The following is a 27,653-nucleotide window of genomic DNA, read 5'->3' on the forward strand; positions in this document are numbered from 1 at the left end:
AGATATGGAGGCCTGTGGATGTGCTTATCTGTCTCTGAAGCTTTGTCTGCCTCACTGGGAAGTGAGACAAGCAATCTATTGCTAACCTTAATGCCAACCTCTTTCTGGGAACTTGCAGGGTGGGATGCTGAGATCTCCATGTTCCCATCCTGAGAAGAGTCCAGGCAACACTGGGGACACTACAGACAAACTTGGCTGGAGAAATGAGTGTCATACCTGTGTATCAAAATGCCAACGAGCCCGTGCCATGTCAGAGCCTTGTGTTTATCAGCATCTATGCAAGCAAGGAATCTTGTAGACTTGTGGCCTAATAAACTCTGAAATATGCATCCTTACAATTCCAAACACTCTTTGTGATGTTCTAGAGTATTTCTGAATTTCTGAATTGTTGGAGCATATAACATGTCCGAGAACTCTGATTGTTAATGATTAAATTATGGAACATTCTTGTTAAAATTGACTGAGCATTGCTTTGGGGATTTGCCAGACATCAGCCCTGAGGAACAAACTGGAGGCTCCTAGAACAGCAGAGCCCTGTCTTTTGCTGTCCAGCTGGTATACAGGAGTAAGGGAAAGATAACTGATATCTATTGCAAAGATGCAGTATCCTCCTGTGAGGAGCAGTATGTGCACAGCTTCACTAAACTCTCTGTATTTCATTATAATTTCATTTATCATCTCACTGCATTTGCTTTTATTGAAGCAGTTCACAGAGGTGTAGTTCCTCAGTTTAGTTCAATAACAAAACTGGTGATGGGAGAGGAAAACAGATGGCTCAGGCTGTTTTCTTATACTGTCTGGTTTTTATTGTCTTCATATGTCAGCTTTAGTAAACAGGAGAAAAAAGCAGTCTCATAGTGCAAGCAAGAGAATATTGTCATTCCTTGGGTTAGTTCAAAACTCTTGAAGTGCCAGAAGAGTTAAATAAAGAATATACCCTCTGTAATGCCTTCTGTGAAACTGCACTTCTTGCCCATCCATCAAGATTAAACTAGATTTATGTTGAAACCATCCTACAGAATACTGTATGTCTCTGTAAAAGACATATACGTGCAGATTAACAGCAGGCAGTACTAGGAGCTGAGTAAGAAAAAGTCACTCTTCCCTTCTGCTTGGGAGGGATTTAATCATCAGAGACTCTCCTGCTCCCACAGAGCTCAAGAGAAGTAGGAGAGGAAGCCTCCAGCTTTCAAAAATAGCTGGCCATAAAAATGTTATCAAAATGTCCACAGTGTGAGACACATGAGAAAGAAAAGCAGTATGGTGGGGTTCTTGCTGCATGGTAGCTGAGGAAGGTTATGTATTCATGAGAAAGCAATACAGCCCAACACTGCATAAAACTCCTTTTGACAGCTTTAGCTATGTAGTGCCTGCCTGCCTTTATTCTAGAGAACCAAGTTTCTGTGACTTTCTTAAGATCCACCACCTGCAGAGCAAACAAATTTATTGCTCTAAAAGGCTGATTTGAATTATGGAAATCATTGTCTAGGGGCAGCCATTATTAATGATTTGATAAAGCAGTTTGAATTTCAGTTCACCAAATTTGTCCAAATCATTATTATTATTTCTTTTTTAGGTCATTATTTGAAGTGAAGCTATTATTCCAGGGTATTTTGACTAAGCAGATCACTTTATTTCTAAAGAAAATCTATGCAAGAGTCAAAGGCATTAATTTAGCTCTAGATATGATAATTAGCCATTTAATATCCATTGACATTTTCCTGCAGCTCTAAACTAGTGGCTACGGATCAAGCCTGTCACTTCTTTGCAGTCCTTCCCCTCTTCAAAACAACGGCTCAATTTATCACCTCATTATACAAATTTTGCGCCAGTCTATCCTCTCTCAGGTCTGTAGAATTGCAGAATAAAAGCAGAGGCATACAATAGCATATCAATGTCCCAAAGTCTTTAGAATTCACAGTTTTCCTGGTCTTTCACAGTACTGAAAGTGCCATTAATTCTAGGTGAGTGGTAGTCTCTACTTTGCCCCTGATTTCCCTCCACTCATTCGTTCTTGAAGTGTACATAAATCAGAATATCTTCCTTGATCAGCTCAGAAACCTTCAGACTTTGCCCTCCTGATTCCAGCTGCTGCAACTTTCCAAATACTTTTCTTCAGTAGTTAGAGAAAATCTCCTATTCCAATTTTCTCCTGTTAGAGTGTCTCCCAAGGAGCTCTTCTTTGTCTCCCTTCCCTCGCTCTGATTCCTCCCAGGTTTCCATTTCTTTAAGTTTTGAGGACATCTCTGATTTGAAATGAAAACTTTGCTATTTTTACCTTTTCCATACAGCATTTCCCTTGGTTTCACAAACTTTTAGCTTTGCTATATAGATTCTTGGAGCCCTTAAGTAATAATGTATAAATTGTAATATTATTCAGCATTCAAATTCTAGTCTTTGCCTTTCCCTATTAGCCTCATATCTCAAAACTTGCCAGAATTTTTTACCTCGCACCTATTTTAAAAAAGGTATCCTAGTGTGACCTGGATGGGAGAACATGCAGTGGTTTAGTGGTGCTCCAGTGTGGAGACAATCAGAGAGAGAGGGATAACACTCTTGTAGCAAGTCTGCCCTAACTCCACTAACCTCTAATACTAACGAAACAATTTATCTGTGAAAAAAACCCAAAACCAAAACTATTCATGTGCTTCTCCTTCCAATGAACACCTTCCTCTTCTCAAGGACAGTACTCCCAACGTGGATTCTGTTCCAACATCAGTCTAACATATTTATCTTCATGTGTTATAGCAAATTTATGAAGGTTTCACCTTCAGAAAAGTTTGTTGCCTCTTTTTTTTTGTGGTTGACAGGCAGTCAGAAACCTTTCTGCTCCATCCCATGGTTTCTCCTCTGCAGATTTGCCTGTGCTCCCTGCAGACATACCAACAATTCCTAGGGAAATCAGTAACAAAATAACTGTCATAATTTTCCCCTAGATTTCTTGGTCCTAAAGCAATCTATATCCCATTGCATATGTGTGTGCGCCATATGTGGGAAGGGTGACAAGCTGTCTTGCAATGAAAGTTAAAGGCTCCAGAGTTCATCACCTGTCCCTACTAAGAAACCTTTCTTTTCTTCAACCAAACCAAAAAAACTCCCTCGCTGTATGTATTATAAACCCTGTACTCCAGTTCTACTTCAGCCTCATATCTGCTTAATGTGTTTGAGGTAAAAAGATCCCACAGTCCATTTGGTAAATAACCATAAATTTCCTGCAAGCACCTTCTGATCGTGTGCACCAGAGCAATTAGCAGCTCTCTTTTCCAGAAGGGTTACGTAGGAACAACTTGGGCCAGAACCATTTGTGACACCTTCACAAGGCTGTGTAGGACACAGTGCACAATTAAGGCTTTAATTTAATACTGGGACTGCTGCTGCTGCCCATGGGGCTGTTTCCCTGTTTTTTCCGATGCTGCAGAACCTCTCCTGGGATTCCCAGAACTAACTCATAAGAGATGATAATCATTTGGTTTAATGCCACTTGTATTGCCTAATAATTTTCAATTTTTATTACCTTAGGAAGATGCTATTGAAAGAGTACATGGCTTTATCCAGCACGTTCAGTGTGCAAGAAGAGAGTTTTTGGACTGTGTGTCTCATTGGGTTGTATTATTTTGGTACAAGGTCTATTCTCTCCAGGTTTGTAAACCACACTCTGCACCTGCTGCGTTTGGATAATCTAATTCCCTGCTTGGTAAATACTGACAACTAACTGGTGAATACTATATGGTTAACTCTCCAAAGTCACAGGACAGAGAGGTGAAGGGACAAGAGCAGTTTTTCATGCTCTGTCTCTCTGGCTGTGGTGTGTTGCTGTGTGTTGTGTTGCCAACCCCACAAAGATCAACCTCACACACTTGTCATGTTTGAGGGGCTCCAGCTGTCAGGAAAGACCAAGCAGTAAGTCAGCTCTCTGCCAAGAAGGTTCCCAACTTTTGGTCATCTTTATGCTTCAGAAGATATCAAAACCTTCCCAGCATCATTAGCAGTAATTAAGGATGATGTCTGATGAGAAATAGTTTCTAGTGTGAGAAAAAGTGTCCTCAGGGCCCAGAGGGGAAAAGCAGAGCAGGGAAGTGCAGCTGAACTGCAAGAGAGAGGTCCCAGAAGTGCTCGGCACTGACCCCATCACCATCCCACTGAGCTCTGAGCAGAACAGACTTTACAGAGGCAGGATTAGACCCATGGCTCCTGCTCCTGCTGGTTGTTCTCACTCACATGGCACCTCAGAGACTTGCATAGTGCTGCAAGTTGTACAAACCCACCTTTCTTCTGTTGTCAGAACCACACAACCCAGCAAAGAGTGGCCAAAGCAGGTCTCCTGACCCAGCTCCCAGCTCCTGTGCTCTGCTGCAGGGCAGGAACACACTTGTGAGGAGGTTCAGAGAGGGTGACCAGGTTTATCCAGCACCTTGGTGAAGCTTTAGCTGCCCAGCTGGGAGACAGCCTACCAGGGAAAGGCTGCAGACCCTGGCACCCTCAAGGGCCAGCCCACCCTATGATGGATACTACTCGAAGTGCAACAGACTTTAGCATCACGGGGACACTGACAGAATAGTTTGCAGTGTGTTACATGTTCCTTTTTAAAGGCTCCATGTATTTTCCAATGTCCTCTGAAACAAATAGCAAGTGTCCTTGTTGCTTTTAGTAACTGGTTCTTCCAATGCCACTCATGGGTCACAATCACCCCCTGGGGTTGAGGAGGATTTATAAATTCAGCTGAAAATGCCTAGCAAGGTGCTTTTCAGTGGAATGGTCCTCCACAAAGAGCAAGCTAATTTTGTTATTTTATACATATATATATATATATAGACATGAAATACGAAGATTTGGTGATGAGTTGTGTGTTGATTTTGCCCTATCTGAAAGCTTTTACTTTAATTTCAAAATCAGTTTTACTTTATTATAAAATCTTGGCTGAAAAGTGTTAAATTGAAAAAACCCCAAACAACAAAAACCACAAGCCACACCGAATATTTTCCATATTTTGAGAATTATTATGGTAATTTTATGTCATAAGACATGTAGAACATCTTTTCATTTTCTATTGTTCAGAATAACTTTCCTCAAATCTGTGAATTCCTCACAAAGGAAACATTCCAACTCCCCTCCAGTTTTTTAATTAATGCTGGCAGATCTTGTTTGTCATGAAGCAGCACGAAGAATGAAAGAAAAACACATCTTTCAGCTGAAACACTCAGTTAGCATGTCACAGAAAAGGAAGAAAAAAAAACCCCAAACAACTCACAACGCAAAGCTTTATTTTACCATTTTAAGTCTGAAGATATTTTTTTTTCTTTTTTGGGTTTTTATTCTTCAGATTAGGAGAAGGAAAAAAGGAAATATGGAAGATACCAAGTTCATGCAAATACTTAAGCTGTTTTCAGAAATGAGTTAGTTTTATACATTAAGCAAATATGAATTACAAACCAGGTTTGACACATCTTTCTGTCAGTGCCCACTGACACAGTGTGAGGAACAATCTTCCTTCATTTGTTGAGAGAAAAAGAGATTTTAATCAGAAATAAAACAGAAAGAAAGTGCAGGGCTGGTGTGTTGTCAAACGCTGGGTGCTACCTGAGCACCTAAGATGTTAGTGCAAGTGGCAGCCCAACCCCTCACTCTGACAGTGGGCAGCTCTTGCCCTCAGGGAAATAATGAGAGATGCTTGTACCTCCACTCATTACACTTCAAAATTGACATGATATCAGAGTATCTGCCAGCCCAAAGCAGGTGATACTGCATCAGCTTGTCCTCAAATTTGGAAAGGTTTTAGCAGGGACTATTATATCTGTCTGTCAGTTTGTCTGTCTGTCTGTCTCTCTCTATCTCTAACTCTGTCCCTGTCTCTATCTCTACAACTGTATCTATATCTGTATACATACATTCACCTATACCCATATGAAATAAAAGTTCAGTTTTTGAACTAATTGACTGAGAAAAAATGAAAAGCTGTTCTTTATGTTATGCCTAAACATCACAGACATAAGCAAAAAGTAAGTGATCTGTATTTTTTTCCATATTTAAACTGGCAGGCAAAAGCAAGGCTTCTATGTTGTTGGTTTTGTTATGTTTGTTTGTTGTTTTTGGTTGTTTGTTTTTTTTTTTAAATGTGAGCTATAGATGTATTTAATTGTGATCTTGTTGTTTGAAAGAAAATGTAACACAAATGGTTCAGTTCATAAGTGACAGAAATGTCATATTTTGTATTAAATATGCTTGCACTGTAGAGACAAACTAGGAAAGCTGCCTGGAAAAGGAGTAAAGAAGGTAATTTCATTAAGTTTAGGGTGAAATCTCTTTTTTTTCTCCTCTGGCTGTGAACTCAGTATAAACTGTGAACCTATCACTTTCACCTCTTCATAAGAATGAAACTGGGTAGAGTTTCTCCTGGTCTCGAAACCTTCAGGTTAAGATGTACTCATGGTTGCTTGCACATTCTCAATGCAATGAGAAGTTGAGTGAGGAACAGAATCTGGTTCTGCTATTGCAAACTGCCAGGTCAGAACTGAATTGGCTTTCTGATGCTGCTTGCATTTGTGGCAACTGGCTGTTCAACATTGCATCTGCAAACCTGTTAGTGGTGGCAAGTGCTGTGAAGGTTCTCTCACAATAAAACATATTCCTGTCTGGGAACTAGTTGTAGAGTCTGTTTTCTCTGGTGTATTTTGGATGGAGCTGCTTTTGTAAGGGAGCTCACAGTAGTTCTTGCTTTGCTGATTTACATGGATTGTTGTGTCCAGACTCCACATGCTTGTGTCAGGGTGTTCTCAATCTCAGGATTTGCATGTCAGGGTATTCTTGGACAGCTTTAAGAGGAGGTGGAAATTAGTGCAGAAGGTCATGTTTTCAATTCATCTGTGCAGCAAAGGTAGGGCTTGATGCATCTCAATTCCCTTCCTGAACATTGCTCACAAAGAGGTGAACAAATAGTGAGGACAGTTTGGTGCCCACAGGTGTGCCCAAGATATGGCCAGTTTCTCATCTTTGAAGCTGAATTCACTGAAGGTGGGGGAAAATTATGCCAGTTGTTTCAGTGATATGACTTATCTGCAAGTCTTCATGTAGTTCTTGTTATTGTAAGGGATTAATATGTCACGGTGACTTCTCAGTTATTTCAGGGTTTGGCAAGAGTGTTGTTGCTGGGGTCATCCTGTCTCTTTTTTGGGTGTCACAGTTCAACTCAGGTTCAACAATAAGGCTCTCAATCCTCTTCCCCTCCCACCCAGGTAGGGAAGGAGAGAGAGAATGAGAGAGACTTGGCTGGATTGAAAACTAAACTAGACAGCTTTAATTAAACACTAATGATGTAAGAAAATATATACAATTATATAAAAATGTGTTCAGAAAATAATTCTATATCTGATTACTAAGTTTCTTACAGCAGTCCAGATTTTTTTTTTCCAAGGACATAGCTCCCAGAACAGAATGGATTTTAATAACTTTGAGTGTTTTTACCATCACATGGAGCTGAAATAGAGTGAGTTCTTACAAGGCAGAGTAGAGGAATCAATCCTTTGGATCCAAACTATTTGGATGAGTGGAATCAGAACTACAGGAGAAGAAACCTCTCAGGGTCAGTCTCTCTCTTTGAGTGTTACTGGTTCTTCTCCCAGCTATAAAGATACAGTACCCATGGATGGGTGTTAACTTACATATTGCCACTTATTTACATAGTTTTCAACTTCCAAAAAGATTCTGGGCAGAGTTTTCCAGCTGTAGGGTGTGGCCAACCTGCCCAACCTAGGGGTGTGCGGAGACCAAGGGAGTGAGGAAGAGTCCCAGAGGTGTGTGGAGACACAGGGTTGGGCTGTGTCTTGGTTTTTGCTGAAGTTAAGGTGGGCTCCAGCCCTCAGTCAGCCTTGGCAGGACGGAGTAGACTGCAGAACAAAGCTGTGTTTCCAGGAAGGGCTGCACAAAAAATACAGCTTCAGTCCCTACTTTGGGAAGCACGTGGCTCCTGGCTTACTTTGGACACCTTGCAGGAGGCACCTCTTGCTGTTAATGCTTTTTTTTCCCAGCCAGAAAGACACTTGTGGAAAACTTCTCAGTGGTAGGAGGGTCATGGGGGTGGGGGCAGAAGTAGCAGCTATTCCTGCCAGTGCTCCTGGCATACAGAGGAGCCTGCAGGTGTGGTGGAAACATCAGCCAGGGCACTGGTGACAAGAAGTGAGCATCTGACCACAGGTGGCTCTGGCTGCATTGTCACACACCTCCCTAGGGGTGTCACACAGGGTAGTTCCCATCCTCATCCACAGTCCTTCCCATGACCAGGCAAGGCAAGGCAGCCTGGAGACCACTCTACTGGCACAGCCCTACCCAAGCAGCTCTGCTGTTTGCTTCCTTTTGTAAAACACTGTGTGATAGGAACAGGAAGATAAAATGTGAAGACAAAAACAGTTTTTCAGCTCTGGAGTTCCAAAGGCATGTTGGCATCAACCCTTCAGGGCAAGGTATCCTGCAGAGGAATGGGCACTGAGAAACTGTAGGCCAGCAATTCCATGCAAGTGCTTCTTCTGAGGAAAGGCAAGGAACTATTTGGATCACTGCTTAGACTGTTCAAGAGCTTCAGACTGACCATAAGGCATAGGCCACACCCCCCCAGCTTGCTGAGGAGAGATACAGGCTGAAACAGATGAAGGTAGAGCTTTTTGAATGCTGCAGTGGTAGGATAGTGTGGATAGTACTAAGAAAATACTATTACTTTGGTGTTCAACTGTCACAGTTTGACTCAGGTCCGACAACAACGCTCTCGATCCCCTCCCCCTCCCACCCAGGTAGGGAAGGAGAGAGAGAAAAAGAGAGAGACTTGGCTGGATTGAAAACTAAACTGCACAGCTTTAATTAAAACACTAATGAATGATACAAGAAAATATATACAATTATATACAGATATATATTCAGGTATGGGCAAAAAGCCTCTCGCCTCCCCCCCCCCCAGCAACTCCCACAGCACTCCCTGAACTGGGAAGAGTCCCGAGGAATCCCGGAGCTGCTGCTGGAGAAAGCAGAGAGTTATGGGGGTCACGAGAGATCAAGCCTGAGGATCGACGGTGATGGATGAACAGAGTCCTCCCTGGACGCCAGCCATGGACGGAAGAGAAGGGAGACGAAGAAGGAAGGAAGGTGTCTTCTGTGATCTCTGACCTTCCTTTCAGCTTACGTAGATATATGGAATGGAATATCTTTGGCCAATTTTGCTGTCTAACTCAGCCTCCTACGGGGGGGTCACAGATCTCCCCATAGTGTCTGAGCCGGCAGAGTGCAGGTGCAGCCTTGAAGCCTCAGTAGTTAGAAAAACATTCCACTGTCTTATCAGCCTAGCAGAACACACTGTTGCTAGTTACAAGAGAGCTTACTGAAGGAAAAAAAAATCAGTAAAAAGAAAAATTGGCTTCATCCTGGCTCAAACCAGGACATCAACTCTTGCCAGATCTTCCAAACTGCATCCTGGTGGAGGACACCAAAGTGCAGACTCCTACACAGGTGATCAGAGAGGTGAGAGGGATGGAGGAAAGGTGAAGACAGTCCAAAGCCAGTGGGGACTTAGGACAGATGATGCCTAAATTCTGGTAGGCATTTGGCACACAGTAGCCAAAGGTGGGGAAATAGGCACTGGGGCACTTCAAAGCTGTAGATTGTTCCCCCATCTTCAGCCTGTGCTTGAGGACTGTCCAGATGCCCTTGGCTGAGTGTCTCAGGTGCTGATAAGAGTCCCTAAGGAGTACTTGTATTGCTGTGGCAACTGTGGGGAGGCTGAAAGTTTTGGTGCTCCAGTACCACATACAGAACTTCACTTCAAAGCCCTTGGCTCATATATTTAGGCTACAGTGAATTTGTGTTAGGGCCTTGCTGCCAGACTAGGAGACAGCTAATGGACGTCTTTGGATAAACAAATAAACCACAAATATTTCATGAGGACATAAAAGTCAGTTGCAGAAAATGACACAGTCAAAGTACCATGTAAATGCCCTTTCTTGTGGTGGAAAACCCAAGAGCCATCAAACAGAGCATCTGCCACAGTGTTAGCTGAAGTAATTTTATTTTGGCAGGTAAAGGCAAATAACAGTTTGAAATCTTTTAAGCTTAGACGTAATGAAGACATGGAAAGAAAATTGCCTTTGAGTGAGAACAGCAGGATAACTTTTTCCACTGTAACTCATGCATTGGAACAGAAGTGAAAAGTTAAAAAAGCAATAGTGAGAAGGATGAACAAATTCTGCCACTCTCCATGCAGATAAATTACTTAGTGAGTGTATGACTTTGTCCTTCTGCTGAGCAACATTCCACTGCTATTCTGTTTCTCACTGTGGGAGTACTGCTTCTGGGTCAGAAATAATTTGGTGTGACTGCTCATTCAACTCACTCTAACACAGAGCTCATGCTCAGGCCTGATGTGTGCTGTAAGCATTGTCATTAGGTCAAAGTGAGAGGGAACTGGGTTTGTTTATCCTGGAGAAAAGGAGGCTGAGAGGAGAACCTACCACTCTACAACTATCTGAAAGGAGGAGGTTGTAGCCAGGTGGGTGTTGGTCTCTTCTCCCTAGTTAAAAGGAATAAGATAAGGGGGAATGGCCTTAAGTTGTGCCAGTAGAGTGGATATTAGGAGAAAATTCTACACTGAAAGGGTCGCCAAGCATTGGAACAGGCTGCACAGGGAAGTGGTGGAGTCACCATCCTAGCAGTATTTTAAAGACGTGTAGGTGTGGTGCTTAGGGCCACGGTTTAGTGGTGGACTTGGCAAGGTTAGGTTTACATTTGGACTTGATAATCTCAAAGGTCTTTTCCAACCTAAATTATTCTGTGATTATATGATCATGCAGCTGTTATCACCTGCAGCTTGCTGCCTCCTGCAGCCATCATTCTTGCTTATTAATTTCCTGTCAGTTTCTTCAGAATCCATAACTTATGGAAATGTTATAGACCATATGTCCTAGCTGGAAGGGATGAATATGTCAACTTACCCAAAAAGCTTCTGAAGTGGATCCAGCAGCAGCCAAGCTGCTGAGGCTTTCATGTGTCCTGGTATGATAGAGGGAACACCCACACCATGATGCAGCAGAAAGCATGAGTACCCCCAGCTAGGTAACCATTTCACTCATAAGTGCAAGAGTTATGAATCAGAGTTAGAAATCTCATTAATTAAGCAATGAATTAGTGAATTGACCATTGTTTGACATGCTTGGGTCTTTTCCTAATGAACTCATAAAATAAACTTTAGTTTATGGAGTACATTGTCCTGTAAATTTGAGAGATCCAAACAGACTGTGACACTTGGTCATGTTAAGCCAGAGATGCAATGTGAGGGACCACCTTTCCCACTTAGGTTGAATATAAAAATTCAATTCTGTGGAAGCAATAGGTGAAGTGTACAGTGTCAGTAGGGCAGCTTCATATCATGACTTAAATCAAATACCCCTAGTTGAATATTTTGCCACTGACTTTTTAAAGAATAACTCCACAGAATACCCCTATGACACCTCACTGAACTTCTTGGAAGGTCTGACTCAAGCTATTCTAACAACAGCTCTTTTTCTGCTTCTTGACAAATACCTGCCCCAATGGAGAGCAAAAGCATCCGTTCTCCTGTATGTCAGACAGGACTTCAGGGCTTTCTTTTCTAGGTCTGCATAGTGGAAGAGACAACATGTGCTTAAGGTAGTCATGGAAGGGAAAACAGGACACTTGGACATTTCAGATTTTATAGTTGTAGATGTTGCTTGTTGATTTTTATCTTATTAGACTTTACTGAACTAATAACTATTGAAGAACAGAAGAAATTTTTTTACTGAAATTGTACAACTTACTTGAAACAGAGCCTGTTACTTGCAGCACCCTTGTTGAACTAAACATCTGCCTAATAGAGGAAAGTCAAACTTGATGGAAACACAGCGACTGGCATATGTGGGCTGCATCACAATTTTGGATGCATGCAATATTAAAATAAACATAAATGAATCCTCCACATAATGAATATACAACCCCCCAGCACATATTGCTTGGAAAACCAAGTATTGAAGACTCCAAAGATAGTTCCATAGGAAGATCCATCTGGAAGAAGAAAATTGTGGCTGACAGTAATGTGAACCATCTAAGAGAAATAATTACACTCTTCCAGAAAGGATTTTTATTGCTTGAAGCAGTCAGTGATTCAGGCAAACAGATGGGGTAAGCAGAGGAAATAGTGTCCCAGCACCTGAGCAAACTCCTCTGCTGGCTCAGGCTGCCTCCTTGTCCAGTTTCAGCCTCCCATCTCACCTCTCTGAGCCAACATGTTCTCCAATGCTCTCCTATCAACAAAACATTTGTTTCAAGTGTGATCCTCTGGAAGAGGATCATAGTCCATCAGTGTGTGGCCACTGATATGAGCTCCTGGATCCAAAGCACTGAGTACAGAAATGTACTTCCAAGCTGTTACATCACATTCCTCAGAAAACCTGAATTGGGACTAGTTGACAAATGAGACCACCTGTTATACTTGGCAGCCTAAAAGCACTTCTGATCACAACCCAGTGACCAAGGCCCCATTAAGAATGCAGTGGATAAAGAAAAGCCAATTTCAACTTAAATACAGAATTGTATTAATAATAATTCCATTTCTAAAAAAGTTAATTTGTAGCCAGTTCGTGTGTTGTACCAAAAGCATGTAGAAACATGGACTGTAATCAAAATGTCTCTCTTAATTTTTGTAATTTTTGTGTGTGTGTGTGTGGTTGTTGTTTTCCTAAACTCTGAGCACTTCCTATGGGAGCTGGCAGCACTGCTGAAGGCATTACCACCCTTTGGTTCAAGTGATGTCAGACTAGGATTTTGATCTAACATTTCCTCAGTGAAGTTAAAAAATCTGGCTCAGGTCTCACTGTTACAACTGCAATTTCAAGGGCAACTTGCAAACTATTTCACAACTAACACCACTCATTTGTAGCCGGTTCCTTTTAGGGATGTTAAAAAATGATCCTAATCCTTGGGACATGGGTTGTATCATCCACCACTGTCTTCTTTACTGTCTCATAAATAACCCAGGACTACCACAGCCTCTGACAGATGGAGGATGCCTTTTCCTCAGTGGTCCTCAGGGTTACCAATCCTACCTGGCTCCTACCAGTCACTAGAGATGTGTCCTGGCCAACTTGAAGATGACCTGAAGTGCTCAACACTTGCTTTTATCCAGCTGCCAGGACGCTTATCTAATTTTCAAACCATATTTGGTTAGAATAGTGATGTGTCATTAGATGGTATTTCCTCACATGAACAGATTTGGGACATAAAATGTCCCAAATGTTTTATGAAATGTGTTCTTGAGCTCTTCCTGAAGTTTTATTCTGCTTCAGGCCTCCTCCCCTTGCAGGTATGAAGTTTAGGGTGAATTGGATGTCTCCAGGCCCTATCTACTTCCTTGATTAAATTTCCATCAACTATAATGACTGGCTTGATATCCAACATGCTGGCAGACACCTAAATCCAGATGTTCTAGTCTCCAGCTGAATTCTTCCCATTCTATCCTAAAGATAAAAAAGAACCAGTTAACATCATGGCTGTATTAAGATTGAATATGGTGATAATTGCAGCTTTTATCAGCTGTGGGGTTTTTTGTTTGTTTGTTTGGTTGGTTGGTTGGTTTTGTTTGGTTGGTTGGTTTTGTTTGTTTGTTTTATGTTTCTTATCCTTTTAAGCAGTAGTGCATTAGAATAGTTTATAGAAATAATGACATAAAAGAGAAAAATCATTCCTAAAGGACATTTAATCCATCTACTAATGAAAAGTATGAGTGTCAGTGAGAGTGTCACACTTTTTTCCTTCTGATAAAAGACAAGCCAAGTGTGTGCAACAGGCAAACAGGCCAGGGGTTACTATCTGGTTGACATAATTATTGTGTATAATTTTTTGTGAACAGATCATGAACAGACAAGCAAAACCTTCCTCAATTTTACTAGCATATTGCAAAGTCCTCCCTTGGGAAAAAAAAAAAAGTATCCGTGGTTCTACCAAAGATATTGGCATATTTCTTAAGCTCATGACAACTTTAAATGTGTGAACTACAAGTTTCAAACACAAAACAAAACCAAAATCACAACTAGTTTACGACTATTGCAGGATTTAAACCTTTTCTCAGTCTTAGGGTCATAAAATGATGATAGCTCACTTCCCACAGCCTGTACCTCAAAAAATTGGTATAACTTTAAAGAGGCAGGTGGAAATCTCTCACATGCAGCAGAGCCAAAAGGCCTTCTCACAAGAAAGCCCAGATGAGGGCTGGAGTGGAGCTGCTGGGGCAGCTGGAGAAGCTCTGCAGGAGCTTTGCCCAGGTGAAGCCCCCAGGTAATGAACTTGAGGGCCTGGAGGGGAAGCCCAGACCATACCTGTCCACAGAGCCCTCACTATTAGCATCCAGTGCATCTCTGAAAAATTTCTTTAGTCATCTTGGTTTGAGGAATAACTTCATATATTTTTTACATTTTGTAATGATTTTTGTTTATGTCTTAGTACAGAATTGCACCTAAAAGCCTAGGAGATCTAAAGTAAAGGGAAGACTAATTACTCATGGCACCTTCTAACGTATTGTAAAAATATATTGTCCAAGGAGAAAGACATCAAATTAATGAAAGATTAATGTTGTTACAGGCAGCTCTATTATATGAAGTATCTCCTTTTTTTTTTTTTTTTATTGAAGTCTACAAATATCTGGAAAAAAGGCTAATGAATCATTCATTAATTATTCTAAAGGGTTCAGTGATAAGCCTATGACCTGTCTTGATGAGTCTATGTTTTTATTTTCAGATATTTGCTTTTTACATATTTTAATACTCAGTGTGAATTTGAAGGACAGGGAGAGTCAGAATCTGTCTTTATTCCTCCCACTTATTTTTACCAATGAGACACTGGGAAGCCTAAAAAACTTCTTGACAGAGCTGGTGAGGGATTCTGGCTCCCAGCTTGGCAGATTGTCTCAGTGCTAAAAGATCTTCATTACCTAGCATCTGCTGAGTTTGTTTTCACAATTCAGTCAACAGATGCAGAAGAACAGATTCCACCCATCGAGATCTTGATGACGCTCCAGTTCACTGCCCTGCTCCCTGGAGATCTTTGGTCATCTGCATTTTAAAGAGGCTCAGCCCACATTAGTGGTGTTGCAGCAGCGTCAGAGTCCCCAGCCAGTGCACGTATCCTTCATAATTCCAGAAAAACAGCAGTTATGTCCCCCTCCAAGGAACCAACGAGATGTCAGTGATGCAACCAGATGGAGAAATCTGGAGGGGAGACAGGAACAGAGAGACACGAGGAGGGGGGTGGTTTCACCATGGTGGCCACCACATTACCTCACCTCCCTCACCTACTGGCAGGCACATGCTCTGAGACCATTCCTGCCATATAGCAAAGGAAAAGTATCCAGATGACAATGTCTCTCTCTTGGCCTATATTACTATTTTAGACTGAAACAAATCCCTGGTCCTTTCATCTGACTGGGGTTTGCAGTTTGGGTGTTCTTTGGCTACTTGGTGTGTGACTGATGGAGATGCAATTGTAAAAGCTAAACCTTGGAGCCAGAGGGAACTTGCATAAATGGGATGTGGGAAAAGAGAAGGGAGGATGGACAAGGAGGAAATTCAGGGTTATCAAAGCACATGCCTTAGAATAATCTAAAGAATATCTTTCAGCATGAATAGATCCATAAGTGCTTTTTGTCCACATTCCAGCTGCCAGTTATGTTTTCCACCTCATTTACAAAGCAGGGAGCAAAACCACACATCTTCTAATTGCCTGGACTGTGCTCACTAAAAAGTTGTATTTTATTTGTAGAAAAAACAAGGCATGGAGTTTGTATTCAGATCTAGATTTCCTTTGAAGTCTTACGATGTGAACTCCTGATGGGTTTCCCTGCCCACGTCTGGCAACGAGCAGAGATCATTATCAACATGCAGAAAGACCCAAATATAAGGAATGGGACTCCTAAATTTTTGTGCAACGTATTTTCTTAAACCTCTGGGCAAAATAAAATGCCATGTCAACAGGCAAAGCCAGTGAAGTGCAGCTCCTCCTCAGTTGGGCTCCAGAGCCCCTGCCACGCAGCAGCAGGGGATGAGTTTTGCTGCTTAGTGAAGGACACAGAAATAACCTCTGGTTTGTTAGGAATCTCATGCCCTCTGAAACATCTTTGTGGGCTAGATTAAAAGATTCAGCTGACAAAGTCACAACACAGCAAACAGCATGGGAACCTTTGACTGCAGAGCAGGAGTTCCTGAGTCATTGTGCCACAAACCCAAACCACAGCTCCCGGGAGAGCAGATTCTCCAGCAAGGCTGCCAGGAACAAGGAGCTGGAGAACATGTTGTCATCACTTGTCCCAGTCTTGCTCGTTGAAATAGAGGCTTGTTCCCCTGGTATTTCAGCAACTATCATCAGTGTATTGCAGGGCTGTTGAACCTGTTGTAGGTTTGGTGTGTTCTTTCCTTTCCTTTCCTTTCCTTTCCTTTCCTTTCCTTTCCTTTCCTTTCCTTTCCTTTCCTTTCCTTTCCTTTCCTTTCCTTTCCTTTCCTTTCCTTTCCTTTCCTTTCCTTTCCTTTCCTTTCCTTTCCTTTCCTTTCCTTTCCTTTCCTTTCCTTTCCTTTCCTTTCCTTTCCTTTCCTTTCCTTTCCTTTCCTTTCCTTTCCTTTCCTTTCCTTTCCTTTCCTTTCCTTTCCTTTCCTTTCCTTTCCTTTCCTTTCCTTTCCTTTCCTTTCCTTTCCTTTCCTTTCCTTTCCTTCCCTTCCCTTCCCTTTCCTTTCCTTTCCTTTCCTTTCCTTCCCTTTCCTTTCCTTTCCTTTCCTTTCCTTCCCTTTCCTTTCCTTTCCTTTCCTTTCCCTTCCTTTCCCTTCCTTTCCCTTCCTTTCCCTTCCTTTCCCTTCCTTTCCCTTCCTTTCCCTTCCTTTCCCTTCCTTTCCCTTCCTTTCCCTTCCTTTCCCTTCCTTTCCCTTCCTTTCCCTTCCTTTCCCTTCCTTTCCCTTCCTTTCCCTTCCTTTCCCTTCCTTGCCTTGCCTTGCCTTGCCTTGCCTTTTCCTTGGAAGTTTTTTTTCAATTTTTTCATTTGTTTCCGTGTTTCCTGTCATTACAGAATTCTGGAAAAACACTGTTGTTAAGAAAACTAAAACTTATCATGCAATTCCAGGATTTAGGTTGCATGACACTGGGGGAGATCATAAAAATAGATCTGGATTTTATTCTTCTCCTTCAGAGGGTTGTTTCCCAGCATGATCAGTACAAGTACATCAGGGGAACAGTGTCTGAGCACCAGAAAGAAATGGTGCAAGAGGGAAGAAAATCAAACCCAACCAAAGTTCTGAAGACCTATGTCCCCTATCCAAAGCATATCTAATTTATTCCAAATTCACCCACATCTTAGTGCTGAGTTTTTCCTTAGTGGAATAGGTCCTGGGTCTCTTTGTGTTGTGTTTCTTACCCTGCTAAAGCAGCCACCCAACAAGTGAGCTCTATATCCTTGCTCCTCCTCTTCTTTGTCCTTTTGGGATGAATAAGCAGGAGGGCAATCTGAAGCAACTGTCCCCCTTTTTCAAATATATGTATCAAATTTCTGCTTGAATTATCTCCTCACAAATCCATATTCAACATGTTAAGAAGCAGGTGGAGCATATCATATTGTAAAGCATTACAGGCAGCTCCCAGCTGATGTATGAAAGGTTGGGCCCAAGCATCTTATTATTCTGTTGTATTCTCTAAGATGTCCTATGAATTCATCAGTTTTCTTAATGCAAGTCATTAATTCAATTGCAGAAATGATGAACAGCATTTATTTAGAATATTTCTGGAATATATAACACTGGTTTTCCCCTGCACTATTAGCTTCCCTCTGCTTATTGAAATGTACTTGAACTCAGATCAAGCACCTGAGTGGAACTTTATTTTTCAGATAAAACAGTTTTTTCTATAAACTGATAACTTCCCTTGTTTGGGGTAAATTTTGTCTTCTGTTAATATACAATGGTAATACTTCTCTTCTCATTCTATTTCTGTGAAAAGGAGGCATTAGCAAATTTGTAACCAGCTTAAATTAATTAGAAAAAAATTGTATGGGCTGTTCCAGAAAAGGCTAGATTGCAGAATAGTTAATGAATATCTTGCAATTTTATATGCAGAGAGAAATATAAGTGGGTGCTCTTTAATCAGGAAAGAAGAACTGGAGTTTTTCATAAGTAAGGGCTGTTTAATATTCCTTACACATCACATAAGTGTAAGCTGGGATCTGCATGTATCTATTTGTCTGTCAACCTGTCTTCAGATGGCAAACTGAAACTAGCAGAGGACACCCAGATTTACACCACACATAGAGTGAAATAATGTCTGGATCCCACTCGAATACAGAAGGACTTCAAGGTTTCAGCACAGGAAAGGATCCTGCCACCTTATTTGTACAGTTTGTACAGTTATAACCAGCCAAGGGGCTTCCTGCACCTTTCAGGACACAGGCAGTGCATCCAGCTGCACTTCCTCACAGTTCTTGCTGTCTAATTGCCTCTAACTGTCCAGCCTCTTCCTGGACAGGGCTGGGACAGGAACTCACTCCAGATCAGATGGCTCCTCCCTGGGGATCCTTAATGCTTCCCATATTGTCAGAGGAGCAGAAGTGCTGAGGGCTCCTCACCCATTGAGTGCTGGGTTTCTCCAGGCTTCATAGAACTGAGGACTCTCAGGGGTTCCTTGGGTGACCCCAAGCTGCCTTTGCAGTTTTTGGGGAGCTGCAGCGTCTGCTGAGCATGCACCCATGCCTTGTCTCCTTCCCTGCCATGTAGAGCTTCAGGTTTTGGGTGTTGGCAGGGGCCTCATGGGGAGGAAAACCTGCCCTGCTTCCAGGAGTGAGACAGGGGTGGTAAACAGCAACCAAGTGGCAGGTTCTGGACACCAGGTCTTGTGTCTCTCTTGGGAGAAAAATATATGTTGTTAAGGGCATCCTCAGAAACCTTCTAGTACTTTGGCCTTAGTGAGATAAACCTGGGTTTGTTACCTACTGTGTAGAACATGTTAGAGGGGAAGCTGATTTGAAGGAGTTTATCAGAGTTATAAGGTAGAAAATTGTCATACTTATTAATCATTTACAATTGTAAACATTGCCTTCCACAGACACAGTATTTCCCTGTTCCCTATAAAATTCCTCTCTCTGAGGCACTGTTATCCCGGATATGTCTTTCCCCTGCTGGGAAATGCACAGTGTACTTTATTTAATATCCCTTTTAAGCTTCTTTCTAGCAGATAGTCTTCCAGCTGGTTTCTCAAGGGACCATGCAATACGTTTTAGACATGAGAAGCAGCTGGAAATGGCAGGCAACAATGAGAACAAATATCCCAAAATCTGACCCAAACAAAAGAAAGGGAGAGTCTGTTCCAAATACCCAGTGAAGAAAATCAAGAGGAGTTCTCTTTTGGAAAAAGAAATTAAAAATTTAAAAAAATAAATATAAAATTGAGCTGGGTGTGGATAATTGTGCCCAACAGGCTGGCAGCTTTGACAGCCTCCACAGCTTCAGAGCTACTGGGAAGACCACCCTTTGCCCACCCAGCAGAAGCTGTTGGATGTCACATCTCTTTGCATTTGCCTTTGATCTACCTGGTACTGGCCATGCACATGCTGATACAGCTTTGCTCTCTCCTTCCTAGCAGCAGAACAACAGCAGACAGCAGTAGCCCCAAGACCAAGGGTGTCCAAGCACCTCTCCTGGCTCAGCTGAGAAGGAGGATGGCTCCTGTGGTTGAGCTCCATGCTGCAGACATTCCTCTATGCCCTCTTGCAGCCAGAAGAGCTCTGTGACCTCCTGTTAGTACCACCAACACAGACCAAATGCTACCTCTGAAAATGGAAAATATTATGGTTTTAGGTTACCCAAATAATGAGATTTTGAGCATTTCTGCTGTTTCAGTTTTGTAAAACTTTCTTGAGGTGCTGAGATAGAAAACATTACTGTGGTGCAAGGTATTATTTGTCTCTCTCTTTTTCCTTGCAGACAGCATGTAACTGCCTATGAAGAACCCACACAAATTCATTAGTTTGCTGTTTTCATTTTAATACCACTTTTGGCCTCCTCTCTAATGAGTCAGGCTTAACTTTACAGTTCCCAAGTACTTGCTGTGTACACAAATTCAGTAAATATTCTTGCAGAACTTCAATTCCTCCTCATTATTGGTAATTCCCAGGAATGAGGCCCTGTTTGACAGCACATGAAAGACCCAGTCTGCTAGTATCTTGTTATGAAATGTGTTTAGTGAAATAAATGTAAAAGCTGACAAAAGCAGTATTCTCAGGTTTATTTATTACAGTTCTCCAAAGAGAAATAAATAAACTAGGTATCCCTGGAGATTCAACTGACAGAAAATAATTCCAGCAGAACATGTTAAAGTCTCAGTCCCCTTTTAATGGGAACCTGAAGAAAAACTGGTAAGCTGCTTGTTACAGCTCCATCCCTCTACCATCTGTCCAAAATGTGGATGAGCTCCACACCTCTGCCATTACCCAGGGGAGGGGAACTGAAGACACTTCAGAGAGTTTAGAGACAAAAATTGCAATTTGCTATACAGAGCATTTTGGAACTTAGACTCACATCAAACAATGACAGGGATGTTGTTACCTGGCAAAAAGAACTGGAAATGTAGATAAGAAAATATCCTTAGCTGAGATGTTCTTGAAATGCCAGCAGAAAGGTAAAGGTACATCTGAAGAGCTAAAATTTTTTCCTTCATCAAGAAAAATAACCCACAGGTTTTTTTTATTTAATAAAAAAAGTCAAAGAACTTATCCTAACAATAGAACTATATTTTCCAGTGAGCTACCATTCACTGTATGTACTGCCTTTCTATACTGCATTCAGCTTGCACATAGAGAGGCCCTGAGATAAAATACTCTAGAAAGTTCAACTGTTAAAAACTTTATAAGAACAAGGAATATCAAAAGATATGGTGAAGAACTGGGGATAAGATTCAATGACCACAACAATAGTTTTGTTATCCTATTCAATTAGGAAACAACCCATCTCTGACTATTTTGAAAGCAATATCTAATACCTGAATTCAATTTTTAAATTTCCAAAATATTGAGATGATGTTCTGTCATAAAAATTATCACCTTTAAAAATATTTTCCTATTTCCTCCTCAGAAGAGAACTGTATTAACATTCCTTCCCCTCAGAGGTGTGTAGGCATCAGAATAGAGACAATAACCTAGTAATAATAAAAATTTCTTGTACAGATTCCTAATGACATTTTGGAGCAAAATATATTCTACAGTCAGTGGATTATGTAAAATCCAGTACTTCAGCAGATACTTAGACATAGTTCCAGCATTTTTTTGAGTAATTAACATTTTTTATGTGGTTATTTTTTCTCTGTAACTCTAAAATATTGCTACTGATGCCAGAATATCATGGATCTCTACTTTCTGTCAAAGTCAGGAGGTCTGAATATACAAAGTGTTCTCACCATCACTCAAAGCACCTTTTGCATCTGATTAAATGCAGAATCCAAATTACCAAGAGTCTAAGTTTCCCATCTAGCCAGTGGGGTGGTAAATACTTCCAAAGAACTAATTAGAGTAACTAAGTAAAGAATATTAGTGGTTCCCACATGTTACTAGTTCAATTAATAAAGAAAAAACTGCATTTGCAGAAATAAATTTCTGGACTGATTTATAAATGAAACATTAAATGCTGTAACTTCGTAGTGGTGAGGGGAATGGAAGATCTTTCATGAGTAAAGAGCTGGAACTGTTTAGCCTGGAGAAGATAAATAATCAAGAAGAAGCCAGGTTTTCTTGGTGGCTTGCCCTTTTCAGGGCAAGAGGCAGCTGGCACAAATTTAAATCCATTAAATACATCTTAATGTAAGAAAAAAATTGTTACTGGGAGAGTGGCCAAACTCTCCATCCCTGGAGATACTCAGACCCTGACTGAACACAGCCCTGGGCAACCTGCTCTAGCTGACCCTGCTTTAGCAGTGGTGTTGGACAACATTCTATCCACAGGTCCCTTCCAGCCTCAACAATTCTGTGAGCCATTTTGTCCTTCTGTGTGATAAGTTGAGTCGGGAAAATGATAGGATTTCATTTGAATGCAGAGCAATTTGTCTTGTTGAAAGTGACAGTTGTGCTGGACACTCTGTGTCAGTTTGTGTGAGATACCAACTTCCACAACCCAGGTTTAAAAACAATATTGCAGATTGTGAATGTACTAGGTGATCTAATAACAGATATTACTGCTACCCACAAACATGGTCTAGCTCATCTCTGTGCAGTCACTATCCAAAATTAAATGACACTTCTGCAGCAGAGGCTTTTTATTTGGGGATAAAGCTTTTTAATTGCTCCCTGTCTATTCTTGTTTTTGTATGGCTGCTAATGTCTTTACATGATGACAATAGATGAGACATATTGTTCTTCATTAGTAACAAAATGTATTAGAGGAGAGGCACTTTTTAAAAAAGCTGTGCTGAGAACTGGGTGTCCTTCCTCATGTACAGGGAAGGAGAATTCCTTAAACTACAGCTACTGGGGCACTGTAGAAATTATGTCCATTCTCCTGGGTATAATTTACATAAATTGTAAAATAAAAATGGAAAATTAAAATTAAAGTAAAAAGAGTAACTTGCATGAAAGAGAGAGAGACTGCACAGTTTTGGTTATGATATGAACTTGTTATTTCTCAAACTAGTGTGGGATCTGGTAGAATATTTTCTGAAATTCTTTGCAAATCATCAGCAAGCTTTCTAGCTCAGGGAGCAAACATTTGGGATTGTAAGGTAAACAGCTCTGTTACATTGTAACTGTTTTTCTTTTGTACTTTCAACCCCTTGCACCACCCCCAGGAAGTACAGAGATCGGACAAGTTCATCAGAGGAGGGAGCTGGGTCTGTTCAGCCTCAGGAAGAGAAGGCTCAGGGAGCACCTGAGTGCTGTCACCAGCCACCAGCACTGAGGCTTCAAAGAAAACAGAGCCAGGGTTTTCCCAGGCTGCACAGCAGAAAGGCAAGGGGCGACGGTCTCAGGTTGTAGCAAGGGAAATTACCACCAGACATCAGAAAAAACTGTGTCCTGTGACACTGGTGAAGCACATGTGTGGGCTGCCCAGGGAGCTGTGGAATCTCCAATCTTGGAAATGCAAAATCCAGGCAGACCAGTCTCTGAACAGCCTGATCTGACTTGGAAGCAAACTTTGGTTTCAGCAAGGACCTGGACTAAGAAATCCCCAAATGGCTCTTCCAGCCTAAACTATGGTACAACTATGGTTCTACAGTGTAATTCCAACTCCAGCATTTCTTGTAGACCCCAAATCTTAAAATAAATCTACTAGAGATACTAGAGGAATAGAATTGATTTCCACATTCAAACAAATAGCTGCAGCTCTGTTCTTTGGGAGGTATGTTTTGGTGTTCTCTGTCCTTTTTCAAGTACAAGCTGCTGGAATTTACAGTGTTATTTAAAATGACACTTCAGTGGTTGTTTTATTGAGTTGCTTATTATCACAGTGGGACTATCAAGACAAGAACTGTTATTTACACAAAATACATAACAGGAGAAAGTGATGTACCCTTTGTTCCTCACTTGGATATTTTTATCCCAAATAACTCTGTCTTCAAGACACTATTGTAACTAGAAGTTAAACATGATGAATAATGATAAAATACATTAATGGGAACAGGCATTGTGTCTGAAATGTTATGGAGAAAAATCCTTTATGATACAGAGGCTCCTGGAGACACCAAGGCTGCAGAGCACTCCTGGGAAACAATGCTTCAAAAAACAGCTTCAGAGTAGTCACCCTCTAGCTTGAAGTCAGGGTGAAAAAAATATGGCTTTTACAGACAACAAAAGTCCTTTTTTTTCTGAGAAGATGGAAGATTGAAAACACCTCTGCTGTGGCTGAGGAGCAAATGGATGCAGAAGAAAGTAATTACAGAACCCATTATTAGATGAGATCAATAATATTAACTGTAGTCTAGAATCAGATTGGTAAATGAGAGAAATACACTGAGAGGAAAAATTCAATAACCCCCAAAAGTCATGAACTTTAGTTGACTCTGGCAAATATTTCTGTCAGTCTTTTAAGGTCTGTGGTAACTCTTGTGGAACCAAATAGAAAATTAAGCAGTGGCTATTTGTCCCTTGTATAATTCAAAAACTAATAGCAATCTCTTCTGGGTTTTTATTGCCATAGATTAGATTGCCTGGAGCACTAATTGAGCAGAGTCCTGCTGACCACAGAGAAAATCAAAACAGCTTATCTGAAGCTCTGATCAATTAAAAAAAATCGCCCTTCGTGTAAAAGTGTTGCCTAACTTTTAAAATCTAAATTAAGGACCTGAACTTCATGCCTTGGAGCCTTTCATACGAACAGCTGTTACTGCACACACATCCACACTGGAGCCACATGAGGGAGGGCTCATCTGGGGCAATTAGTTGTTGTGCCAGTGATTAAAAACTGATGTGCAGTAGCAGCCATTCTTTCTAAATCTTCTCCGAGGTATCCAAGTTTTCAAGGGTGAAATTCTCCCAGTGTGGCATCAGTGCACTGCTTTTATGGAAATAGTAATGGAGGAAGAGGATCAAATGGAAACAGCTGGATGTCTGGATAAGACAGAGGGAGAAATCTAATCTAATCCCATCATCCAAAACTGTGGTGTTCTCATGACAACCATGGACCAATTGGTCTTGTTCCTGAAAACTGGGAACACCGGAAATGGGGAGAATTGGCAAGTTCACATGGGCAATAGAGAGAAATACTACCTGGGGAAAACTGGCATGATGATCTAGGGAGAAATGCAAGTGTTGCTGGTTGTCTTGTGTGAGGAAAGGATGGAGATGGTAGTTGAAGGTTTAACCGTTCAAAGAAGCACAAATTGTGCAAACCCAGATACTTGACCTCTCCAAAGACTCGACTCAAGACCTACAATCCCTCCGGCATCCATCCACTGACCCTTGTCCTACTCATCAGCTAGTCTGGCTTGAAGCTTGCTAGCAGGTTGCACACAGAGAGGAGAGGGGACACTCACACAGCTGATAGTTACGGATCAATCAATTCTGTGATTCTAGAATCCCCTTCAACTCATAATAAAGTTGCTCTTCCTCATAAGACACATGGTAATCTTGTTTTTCTTCTTCTTAACCTGTACAAAGTTGCATCTGTAGCTCCACCTCTTCAAGGTTGCACTTGAGTGGTTCATTAAGTGGCCCATCAATCAGCTTTTTCAGGTCTATATCTGTGTCTTTGATTTATATCTTTTCCTGTTTCTTGACCTTGTCTTTTGTGCTCGATAGCCATTAGCCAGCCATCCTTACAAAGTAGACATTAAGACAACTGTCTTAAGATTAAATGAGCTACAGACTGTCTAGTAATTTCTCTTGACTAACCCAAACGTGTGGTTTGGGATATGATTTTTTGAAGGAAACCAGAACCAGTGGCTCCTTTAGCTCAAACCACAGCCAGAGATGCCAAACACAGGGAGAGCCAGAACCTTCTGCCTTCAGGTGCTGCTGGTGAGATCCCAGCTCTGCACTCCAAAACTCTTCAAGCACAGTTACTGTAGGTTGCTGTACTCCTCTGGTAGTGACCTGGTTTGCAACAGGCACTTGGAGTGTGAATTCTGTGATTCACAAGGGCATGCAAGTTGTGTGAACTGATCACTAGGCTTCCTCCAGAGTGAATAAAGGCAGAGATGCAAAACCAGAAGATGAGACATCCCGCTTTTCCTATCCACCTGCCTCAGGATGAAACAAAACCCCTTCTGGACATTCCTTTTTTTCTACTGACTGTAGAGGAGTCAAGGCAATTGCAGAGTCATGGAATGCTAGGGGTTGGAAGGGACCTCTGGAGATCATTGAGTCCAACTCCCCTGCTAGAGCAGGTTGCCCTACAGCAGATCACACAGGAACATGTCCAGGAGGTTTTGGAATGTCTCCAGGGATATGGAGACTCCCCAGCCTCCCCGAGCAGCTGGATCCAGTGTTCTGCTACCCCAAGTATTTCTGTATATTTAGGTTAAACCTCCTGTGTACCAATTAACCTTGTCTAAACACCTCACTTTCCAATAGCATGGTTGGATGTGGTTCTGCTTCTACTACATGGAGAGATGGAACTTATCTACATGATTCAGGACTTCTTATGTGACTGTAATCAAAACACCCACCTCTCTGGAGCCTCTTGGTTCTCAAGGGGCTATCTGTTACTCACATCATGTGCACTCCTGGGGAGGTTGAGGCCAGCAAGGGGTCTTGGCAAGGAAACCCACGTGCCTTCTCCTCCTTCCAAGATGCCACACAGCTGGGCAGCAGCAGGTAAGGCAGCCAACTGTTCAGTGTGTTCAAGGCCATGAGAACATGCTGATTTCTACCCAAAATACCACTATAGTTGTTGGTTTTATTATGGAAGTAGTTGATTTCTTAGCATTATTTTTGTGTCCTAGAAAACTCATGCATTTAAATGCCTTTAAAAACACCAAGTGGGAAAGTAAGACAAATGAAACAGAGAGAACAATATTCTGTAACATGTGCTGTCCTTGTATCCCAGCAAATGGCACGTCACTCCTGGAAACTTCCCACGCTGTGGTGTGTCAGTGCTGAAGAGCTGGCTCCAAGCTGGCTCTTCAGCAGGTGGAAATCCACCAAGCTCTTCCACCAGGGGTGAGGACAAGCCAAGACGGCCTAAAATGGGCTCTGGTTTGGAAGCTTCTCCCCACACTTTTAGCCATGAAGTTGAATATTGATTGTTACTCAGGGAGAAATCCTCCCAGATTGTTTGTTTTCTCCTCAGAGGGAATGGAAATCATCTTCCTCATAAAATTTTATCCACATCATTAATGCTAAAAATGTTGAAGGATTTTAAGTATGGAAAGGACGTTCAGCCAAGTAAAAAAATAAGGGTGGGGGAGAAAGACACATTCTCTTCTGATAGATTTAAGAAAATTGCAGAAAATATTTTCACTGAAATGCTGGATCAGATTTTTAAACTGTAGCAAAAATAATTTCTAAGGCTTTGTCTTCCTTGAGAAAATCAACACAAAATGTGACCAAGCCTGGATAAAATCTTGATCTACTGAACCTCCTAATAAATTACTTGGATTTTCAGTGCCTGAGGGGTCTGTCCTCTCCTACTAGGCTCACAGTTCTTATCAGTGAGCATGTTCCTTTCCCACAGACCATAAGAATATGATCCTCTCTGAACTTAGAGGTACCAGAGAAAAAATAGGCTTTTCAGGTAATTGTGGTTTCCAATCTGTCAGGAGTGCACAGACACTTCTGTCCTGTGCTCCCAGCAGCTTCCATGGTAATGTCCAGTTTGGACAGAAGAAAAGGCTGACTGGATTTTTAAACAAAAATTTAAACTAGTAAGGAAGAAACACAATTTGAAATGGAGTCAGTAGAGGTTGTGAAGAAAAGCTGAAATTGGCATAAGGACATTTGATTTGAAGGGATTACATCAAAATGTGACAGGGTAGTTCTATACTAGTTGCTGTTCATAGAGGTTAGTTAAACAGAAGTCTGTGTCAGAGCTCAAAAAAGTTGGATTTGTGATGCATAAGTCCTGAAAGACTGATTTTCAGACTGATTCTGATTTTCAGGAAACATCAGAGGGAGGGGCAGAAGAACATTACAATATGAGATGCTTCAGAGACCTGCAAAATTAAGA

The sequence above is a fragment of the Chaetura pelagica genome, unplaced genomic scaffold, assembly GCF_000747805.2.
Source record: "Chaetura pelagica isolate M959 unplaced genomic scaffold, ChaPel_1.0 scaffold174, whole genome shotgun sequence".
NCBI classification, from domain to species: Eukaryota; Metazoa; Chordata; class Aves; order Apodiformes; family Apodidae; genus Chaetura; species Chaetura pelagica.